A 6799-nucleotide genomic window follows, 5' to 3' on the forward strand; every position below is an offset into this window, starting at 1 on the left:
AGGGCAACAAAGTGAGACTATGTCTTAAAAATAATAATAATTTTTTTTTTTCAAGTCACACCTAACATCCCCTTACTGCACACCAGTATGCTGTGGCACCCTAGTTGAAAATCACTGGGCTATAGGGAGGCCACAGGAGCTGTCTCTGAAAATAAGTTTTTCTTTTCTTTTCTCTCTCTCTCTCTCTCTTTTTTTAAAGACAGGGACTCACTCCATTACCGGAGCTGAAGTGCAGTGGTGCCCTCATAGCTCACTACAACCTCCAACTCCTGGGTTCAAGTGATCCTCTTGCCTCAGCCTCCTGAGTAGCTGGGACTACAGGCACCCACCACATCGCCTGGCTAATTTTTCTATTTTTAGTGGACACAGGGTCTCACTCTTGCCCTGGCTGGTCTTGAACTTCTGAGTTCAAGGGATCTTCCCACTTGGGCCTCCCAGCAGGCTAGGTTTACAGGCGTGAGCCACTGTGCTAGGCACCAATTTTTTTTTTTTAATTTAAATTTATTAGATCAAACCCCATGAACTAGTCAGTATTTGACAGTTTTTTAAAATGATAATTTTAATCATTCCGAGAGAATTTGGTCTCAAATAGACTAGCATGCCAGAGGCTTGGTGAGCGAGCTTCCTGTCCCACGTGTCTGGGGGAAGCAGTGAAGGCGGCCCTGTGTCAAGGCCCCTGGTGTGTGCAGAACGTCCCTCCCGTAGACTCCCACATGTCCTGGCTTCCCGTGGCTGCCATTAACAGGTGACTATAAGAAGCACTATAAACTGGGTGGCTTTTCTGGAGGTCATATATCAAAGGTCAAAGTGTTGGCAGGGCCCTGTGCCCCCCCACAGAGGCTCCAGGGGAGGATCCTTCCTGGCCCCTTCCCGTTCCTGGTGGCCATGTCTATCTTCATGAGACCTCCTGTCTCTTTTACAAGGACGTTTTTTGAGGATCCACCTTAATTCAGTTTGATCTTATTTGGGTTCTTACCCCAGTTACAGCTGCAAAGGCCTTGTTTCCAAATCAGGTTGCATTCTAGTGTCTGAGTGGATGTGAATTTGGTTTCAGGGGAGGACACCGTTCAGCCCCCTCCCTCCTTTGCACTGTCTCAGGGGCTGCAGGTCAACACAGGTTGCAGGGCTGGAAAGTGGGAGACTCAGCAGGTCTGGGTTCCAGGCTCACTCTGCTGCCAGCAAGCTGGGTGGCCTCAGGGTCATCTCAACCTCCCTGGGCTTCACGTGGCTCCGTTGGCCACGGACTGCTCCAAATTTTGGAGAAGGCAAGTGGATTTCGCCTCTACGTGAGCCAATGGGCACTGGCCCCTTGGAGCCTTTACTTCCGGGACTCAGGTGTGTCCCTGGCTGCTGATGTCTGCAGTGGGTGTGGGCAGGCTGAGAGGGATGGCTGGGAGGGAGGGTGCCAAATGGGAGCCTATCTCTCTAGGGCTCTCCTGGCTCTGATGGCTCAGCCCCACCCCAGCTTAAAGCTTCCCTTCTTCCAAACTGAATGGTCCCCACTTTCACCCTTGCTATCTATCCCCTGTATTGGAAGCCTGTCCAGCGGCCTGACCCTTCTTGCCAGGACCTGCTGCCCTCTCCAAGCCATTACCTCGGGAGTCCAGCTCCTCTTTCACCGGGGCCAGTATGGCCCTCCCAGGGACCTCGTGCCTTCAAACCTGCATCCAGCCAGCTCCTTCACGCTTTTACCGTGGTCATCTCATTGATAAGACTGACCATCATCTCTGCCTAGCTACTCTGCACCTCCCTTCCCAGTGATGGGAGGACCCTCCCATCCACCCAGCGGAGTAGATCTCCTGCTATAGAGGCAGGTGGCCTGTAAGTGAGGGATTTCCATTCACAGGGGAAGTCCTGGGAAAAGTGGACAAGTTGGCCTTCCTGCATAGGACCCCCCACAGCACCCTGAGCCTTCTCCCCTCTCTTGGATCCCTGACCTCATCATAGTCATTCGGCCCAAGAGGTTCCATAAGGAGCCACGAGATCTAGGCTGGGGTTCCATGAAGCAGGGCCCCGCCGCGTGCTGGCTCTGAGCACCTGCGTGGGAAGCAGAGTGTCCAGGGCTGCAGGGCCTACGCGTCCTTCTTCTTCCCTCCCCCGTTCTGGGCCACAGGGTTTGAAGCCAGAAAAATAAAATCAACAAGCAGCCTCTGGGCTTTTCCAGACCCCGCCTTGGGGAGTTCTTGCATCTCCTGGAGCTCAGGGGCAGCTGGGCTCCGTGCAGGGTGGGCTCCGCCTGGGTCCATTTGGGCAGAGAGCCCACTAAGAGAGGGCTGTGCTGGGGGTCTCCTTAGGGTCTGTATTTATAGATGTCCCCCCTCCCATTTTTAAACACCACTCTCTGACTATAAAGGTAGCATATACCGTGTGGAAATGCCAGAAAAATATACACCATGAAGAAAATCAAAAGTCCCTACAAGGCTCCCTCCCAGCCCTGACCCTGGGGCGACGGCCTCTGGCCTTCCTCTGGAGCAGCATAATTATCGTTTTGTAACTCAGAGGGAGCAGTCTCTGTGCATTGCTTTGTACCCAGTTGAGTGTGGTTTGGGGGGCGCTTCGGGCCTGGGAGTGCTGGGGACTTCAGGAGGCCTGGGAGAGGAGAAAGGTGGGAACACCCTGTGGGGGAGGCAGAGGTCTGGGTTTGCAAGCTCTTGTGTCTGTGAGGACCTCTGTTCCATTCACCTGCAACTGGGAGCCTAGGTGAGGCTGTCCAGGCAGGTGCCCTGAAGGCAGGCTTCAGAGGACAGCCTAGCACCGCACCCCTCCCCAGTGGAAGGAAGGACGGGAGAGGCGTCCACTGGGGCTGGGCCCAGCTCTGGTGTCCTGAGTGGTGAGAATCTGTGCGGGCCTGGGTGCATTTCCTGTGCTGGGGCTGGGATGCTTTCCAGATGTGCAGGCTGATTCCAGGCACAGCCACAGCCACGACCGGCCCAGGAAGCAGAACCAGCTGTATGGGGGATGCTGGCCCCGCACCCACACATGGGCAGTCACTGTTAGAACTTCATTTGTAAGGAGCCCAAACCTGTGAGTCTCCCCGTGGAGAGTCCCAGGCAGGCTGGGCGGGGCCTGGCACTACCGCCACCCACCACTTCCTGCCTTTAGTAACAAGGAAAAAGTAAAGTGCTCTGGGGTTTCTGATAATATGAGCAGTGGCTGCAGAACGTTTGAGCAATAGGGAAAAGCAATGACCACAACGAACGTGGAAATCCGCCGCTGCCCTCACCCTGCATATGTGTGAGAGGTAAAAACAATTGTTTAACGCATTTGCAAACATTTGTTATTTTTGTTTTTCCAAAATTAAGCTCAGTTTGTGCATTTCCTTCGATAACCTATATATTGATGGTATAAATCGGGTTTTTTTTTTTAAGACAGGATATTAATAGCTATACAATACTCCATTGAATAATCATCTTATCTAATGAAATAATGATATCTAAGTTTTTGCTCTGGTCACCAGGCTGCCAAGAGAATCCTGGCGGAAACCCCTATGGTCAGTGGCTGAGCCATCCTGTTCACCCTTGGAAGGAGCAGGAAGCCACTGGAATCAGTGGAAGCCCGAGCTGGGAGAGCCCCTGGTAGACCAGGCGTCTCCTCAACCTCTCTCTCTGCTGTCCAGTCTATAGTTTGCAGCTGGGCTTGGGCGAAGCATGCTTTTGAGGGCGTTCGTGCCAAGCCTCAGGGTCACCCACATGCCAGTCTCACAGAACTTGGAGGGTGAAGGCGCAACGTCATTCCTCTCACCCTAGGACTGAAATGTGTGTTCTGAGCGCCTTTCGCGTACAGACCCAGTCAAGCAGCTCGAGTCTCTTGGGTTTGCATCCATGAGAAGGATCCCAGCAGGTCGGCTCGGCGCCCGTAGCTCAGTGGTTAGGGCTCCAGCCGCATATGCCAGGGCTGGCAGGTTTGACCCCAGCCCCGGCCTGCTAAACAGCAATGACTACAACAAAAAAATGGCCGGGCATTCTGGCGGGAGCCCGTAGTCCCAACTACTTGGGAGGCTGAGGCAAAAGAATTGCTTAAGCCCAAGAGTTTGAGGTTGTTGTGAGCTGTGACACCATGGCACTCTACTGAGAGTGACATAGTGAGACTATCTCAAAAAAAAGACCCCAGCAGGTCACCCTCATAGGTCCCAGACTGAGGAAGCCTTAGAGGTCAGCTAGGGGTGGGGTGGGGGTGGGGTGGGGGCTGAGGGCAGAGGTAAAGGGCCCCTGGGCACTCCTGGGGGTCACTCGTGGGCAAAGGGGACACAGCCAAGTGGAGGGAACATGGGAGCTGGAGCCCAGGGGCCAAGGGCCTGCTGTCTGCAGCGTGTCCTTGGGCCTGGAGTAACCGAGCCTCAGGGGGCTTATCTGACAGAGGGGATGAGGTCACCATTCACCATTCTTCCACCCTGGGGCGAAGCAAGGACAGGATTCATTCTCTTAACCAGAGCCACCATGGAGCAAGTGCCTCCCTGTGCCAGGCCCCGGTTCCATCATCACGTTTTCTCCTGCACCCCTGACAAGTGGGCCTTGCCGTCTCCCTCCAGGTCTGGCTGAGTCCAGGGATGTGTTTGTTCTCAGCCTGGACACCCTCTGCTTCACACGCTCAGCAGGGCCTCCACAGCACTTCAGCTGGGCAGGTGGTTCCAGGGACATCTGACACAGACGTCTCTGATGGCCCCCCGCCAGCCCTCTGCTGGCCAGTCCTCCATTCGTGCCATCACGAGCCCTGCCCAGCATCCCCACCGCTGTTTCCAGGGGAGCAGTGGAGTCCCTGCAGCTGGATAAATGCTGAGAGCACAGCAAGGAAGCATCTTCCTCCCCTTGCAGAGAGGATGGCAATAAATAATCTGAATAAAAAGGGAGTGTGAACAATTAAAGCTGCACAGAGTGAGTGGTCCTTAAAGCATCTGCCTGATTTAAAAAATAATTACTTAGCGAGTGGCTGCTGCACGATACACCCCCACCCTGGCCCCGGCCCCTGGTCCCGCCATCACCTCCTCTTTGGGTACCAGGGCATCAGCCTGATGGGCCAGATGTGGCGTCTCCCTGATGCAGCAGAGCCCTGTCCCAGAAAGAAATCTGAGCTCCTGGCTCAGCGCCTATAGCACAGCTGCAAGGGTGCCAGCCACATACGCCAGAGCTGGCAGGTTTGAATCCAGCCTGGGCCTGCTAAACAACAATGACAACTACAACCAAAAAATAGCCGGGCTTGTGGCAGGCGCCTGTAGTCCCAGCTACTAGGGAGGCTGAGGCAAGAGAATCGCTTAAGCCCTGAAGTTTGAAGTTGTTACAAGCTGTACAACAGCTGTACAAAGGTAGATGCCACAGCCCTCTACCTAGGGCAACAGATTGAGATTCTGTCTCAAAAAAAAAAAAGAAAGAAAGAAATCTGAGCTCCCTGCAGGAGACAGCCAGGCCACGTTAGAGGTGCCACCAGAAAGTCTGCCCTAGGGCAGCTCCTCCTGGGCTCCTCCCTCTGTTGGGGGCAGCCAGGGCTGGGGCGGTGCTGCGATGGGGTGTCTCAGAGCGGTGTGCATGTGTGCACAAGTGAAAATTCTGGGAAACACACACACCCCACCGCACATAGCACAGGAAGGGTACAGGGTCCTACAACCCACCTGTGTTTGTGGGCTCAGTCCTGTGTGGGGAGTTGTCGAGATCACCTGCGCTCCTTGAGTAGCGGGGAGAGACACTGACGTTGGCACCATACGGTGACCAGCATGGGTGACCCCTGTGTTGACACCTCAGCACTAATTACAGACCTAGCACTACAAAACCCAATAAAGAAGGCAGAGACACTACACAAATCAAAATGGCTTAAAACAATAACGACAGCCACAACTCACACCCATTCCTCTGCAAACTTCCTGCTGTTACACCCACAGCCAGCCAACCCTCCAAAGAGGGATCGGCAGGGGAGAGGATTTCAGCTCACCACTTTCTCGGTTTTTCTTGTCCACATTTTATTTTCCTAAAGGCTGCCTTTTTTTTTTAGGTAACTCATATCCTCTCTCCTCCTAGTCTCATTTAATTTACGTGAGACTTGCGGGTGCAGCTTCTCCCTAAATTTTGCAACAGTCCCATGGGGCATGAAACTGGGACACAGAGAGGTTAAGGAGCTTGCCCAAGGCCCACCGCAGATGAGGGAGTGAGTGGGATATGAACACAGCTGGCTCTCCCTGATCCAGCAGAGCCCTGGCTCTGAAGTCCAGTGGCTCATACACCGTGGCTTACTGCCCACCGTCCGGGTGTGTGCGGGTGGCGGGTTCCCTGTTCCCTCAGGCTGAAGAAGTGTGCAGAGCTGTTCTGGTGGTAACCTCTCTGGGGCAACTGTGGAGGCAGGAGCTGAATCCAAGCATGGGTTAAAAATGTTGTAAAGCACCAGTCATGGGAAGAACACCACACGGGCCCCTGGGGAACAGAGGCCAGGGAGCAAGGCAAGACCCCCTTCCCCCATCCCAGCCTGGGGGTGGGGAACAGACACACAAAGGAAGCATCATAATACAATGTGACCAGTGCCATGAAAGAGGTCACGTGGCCAGCTGCAGAAGGATGGCAGAGGAGGGCGCCTCCCCGCTGCAGGCCCACGGCTGACAGTCAAGGAAGGCTTCCCGAAGGAAGTGATGCCTCTGCTGATTCCTGAAAAAACAATAGGAAAGACTCCAGAGGAGATGCAGGTCAAGTACATCCTAGGTGGAGGGACAGTGCAGAAAAAAGTATGGTTTATTCAGAGGAAAGACAGAATTGTTGTTGGAGTAGAAACTCGGATGTCTGGCTTGGCAGGGGGTGAGGCTTCCAGAGAGCGGGCTAGTGGG

This window comes from Nycticebus coucang, chromosome 18, assembly GCF_027406575.1.
Source record: "Nycticebus coucang isolate mNycCou1 chromosome 18, mNycCou1.pri, whole genome shotgun sequence".
Classification (NCBI taxonomy): Eukaryota; Metazoa; Chordata; class Mammalia; order Primates; family Lorisidae; genus Nycticebus; species Nycticebus coucang.